Source organism: Theropithecus gelada, chromosome 15, assembly GCF_003255815.1.
Source record: "Theropithecus gelada isolate Dixy chromosome 15, Tgel_1.0, whole genome shotgun sequence".
NCBI lineage: Eukaryota > Metazoa > Chordata > Mammalia > Primates > Cercopithecidae > Theropithecus > Theropithecus gelada.
The window spans coordinates 29,953,329-29,956,565 of record NC_037683.1 but is presented as its reverse complement, the minus strand read 5'-3'; the positions used below and the strand labels follow the sequence as shown (position 1 = coordinate 29,956,565).

The following is a 3,237-nucleotide window of genomic DNA, read 5'->3' as shown; positions in this document are numbered from 1 at the left end:
AAGCTGGAAACCATCATTCTCAGTAAACACAAGAACAGAAAACCAAATGCCGCATGTTCTCACTCATAGGTGGGAGTTGAACAATGAGAACACATGGACACAGGGAGGGCAACATCACACACTGGGGCCTGTCAGGGGGTGGGGGGCTAGGGGAGGGATAACACTAGGGGAAATACCTAATGTAGATGGTGGGTTGATCGGTGCAGCAAATCACCATGGCACGTATATACCTATGTAACAAACTTGCATATTCTGCACATGTATCCCAGAACTTAAAGTATAATACATTTAAAAAGAAAAAAAGAAACAATGGCTGAAAACTGCCCAAATGTTGGGAGAGATATGAAAATCCAGATCTATAAAGCCCCAAAGTCCCTAAATAGATTCAATCCAAAGAGATCTTCACCAAGACACATTATAATAAGCTTTTCCAAAGTCAATGTCAAGGAGAGAATTTTGAAAGCAGCAAGACAAGCAACATGTCACATACAAGGGAATGTCAAGAACTATACCTGCCAAAGCTGTCTTTCGGAAATGAAGGAGGAATAAAGACTTTCTCAGAAAAGCAAATGCTGAGGAAGTTCATCACCATTGACTTTCCTTAGAAGAAATGCTAGAGAGTTCTTCAAATGAAAATGAAAGAAGGCTGGGTGCAGCACTCTGAGAGGCTGAGGTGGGCAGATCACTTGAGGTCAGGAGTTGAAGACCAGCCCAGTCATCATGGCAAAACCCCATCTCTACTGAAACACAAAAATTAGCCAGGCATGGTGGTGCATGCTTGTAGTCCCAGCTACTCGGGAGGTTGAGGCAGGAGAACCTGGGATGCAGAGGTTGCAGTGAGCTGAGATTACACCACTGCACTCCAGCCTGGGCAACAGAGCAAGACTCCATCTCAAAAAAAAAAAAAAAAAAAAATGAAAGGACACTAATTACTAACATAAAAAGACATAAGAGTATAAAATTCACTGGTAAAAGTAAATGTATAAGTGCAGAATACTATAATACCATAATGGTGGTGTTTAAATCACTTACAACTTTGTATAAAGGTCAAAAGACAAAAGTATTATAAATAATGATAGATACAATATTTCCTTAATGGAAAAAATATGTTAATTGTGACATCAAAACATAAAATGAGGATGGAACAAAAATGTAAAATTCTTTTATCTGTTGATGGTAAGTTGTTATATGTAGGTAAAAGGATACAAAGACATAGTTAGAAAAATGCATAAGTCTGGAGATATATTGTATTATTAATACAATATTGTATTGCACATTAATAATATTGTATTGTATCCTGGAAATTTAAGAGAGCAGATTTTAGATACTCTTTGCACAAAAAAAGAGTAACTGAGATGATGGATATGTTCATTGGTTTGACTGTAGCAATGATTTCACTGTGTATATAAAAATATTGTTTTGTACACCTAAAATATACAGAATAAAAAAGAGTCTATGAAAATATTAAGGAGCTCCCTCTCACCTCAGGAGGAGAACAAAAAAAAATGGTATGAGGTAGCTTTGATTACTAATGATGTAAATTTTAAAATATATTCATAAGCCATTGATATGTCTTTGTGAATTATCTCTTAAAGCATTTTTCTATTTGCTTTTTTCTTGATTGATAAGAGCTTTTTATATATTAAGGGTGATAACACTTGTGTATCATTTATTTTGCAAATATACCTACTTTGAAGTTGGACTTTTAAATTTGTAATAATTTTGAGACAGAAAAATTCTATTTTTATTCTCCTTTTTCATTTTTTCTTAATTTTATGCTTAGAAATATTTTACTAATGTTGTAAGCAGAGTCTGTTTCTGTTTTTTATTTTTTGCATCTCTTGGTATGTTCTCTTGTATTTGTAAAATATTTTCTCTTGTAGCTTCATTTTTCAAATTAACTCCTATATAATCTCTTTTTGGAGTACTTGGTGAGGAAAGGCTCTAAGTTTTTTAAATAAATAGGTATTTTATATGTCTTAAATACACATTACAAATTTTGGGAGGAAATAATCTTTATCACAAACTAAAACCCATTTTTTGAGTTTCTATTCTGCTTACCAAACTACATTGGTCTACTCTGTGCAATACTACAGTGTGAAATTATAGTATGCTCTAAAATTCTGTGATGCAAACATCACCTTGAGATTCCTTTTCTCCCCAACAATTTAATTGCAGAGCTTTACTTCAAGTAAAGTCAGATACAGAATGTTGACAGACTATTTCTCTCACCAAAACAATAGAAAAAATGAAGTAAAATTAATATTTTTAACACATTGAAGGACTATGAATGCAAAGAATTAAAGACTTCCAAAGTGGGGCAGGCCCTTCTTGGGTGAACACAGACTATGAACTGCTTTCCTCCTGGGACCACTTGCTGAATTTAGGCAGAAAGAATCTTCTAGGGTACGAAAAAAAAGTTAAACTTTTAACAGCCATGTGAGCTGGCATAATGAAGCAGAACCTTAGAAACCCCAAATGCAGAGATAGCAGAGCCTTCCTGCCACCAATTCTCATAGACTTTTGCTCAGTGTCTTACAGAAGCATTTGGGAAGCTGGAGGCAAGACTGAAAAGTGATTAGAAAGCCAAAGTCTACAAGAAGGAAGGGCCTATTATATACATAGATAAGATTTCACACTCAAGAAATCTTGAAAACAAAGGCAATCTGAAACTAGATCTCCAAATCAGCCCCAATCCTATTAAATTCCTTATTGGATCAAAGCAAAAAGCCTCCCATTTTCATTCTAGCTGCCTGATTAGAGGAAAAGATATGCCCTTTCTGGAAGAAATAATATTTACTTCAGTCTCTGTGGTTTTTATTTATTTTTATTATTTTTTTCTTTTTTTGAAAATGGAATGCTTCACAAATTCGCGTCATTCTTGCACAGGGGCCATGCTAATCTTCTTAGTGTATGTTCTGCCAAAGCGAGCACAAGTCTCCATGGTTTTTAAACACAATAAAAAGTTACAGCTCAAGGCAAAAATATAGAAAATGTAACTTTTGTGCAAAAGAAAAATATAATCTATATAAGGATTACAGATAACCCAAAAATGACTGTAAAATCACTACTAAAAGTATCTCTTAAAATTAGAGCAAAAAATAGATCTAATGGATGAAAAACTTGATAATTTCAACAGAGAAAAGGAAGTACTGAGATAGGTATTATAAAATATTTTAAGTTAATGCATATGTTAATTAGCATGATTTAACCATTCCACAATGTATACATATATCA

The 3,237-nt window shown here is 33.9% G+C and overlaps 1 non-coding gene across 1 annotated transcript; it reads right to left on the bottom strand.

The window, feature by feature from the left end:
- Positions 1 to 2,846: 2,846 nt before the first annotated feature.
- On the bottom strand, positions 2,847 to 2,955 carry LOC112608767. The gene has a single exon (XR_003116058.1). It is a non-coding gene; the product is annotated as a U6 spliceosomal RNA (small nuclear RNA).
- Between the last annotated feature and the right edge of the window lie 282 nt (positions 2,956 to 3,237).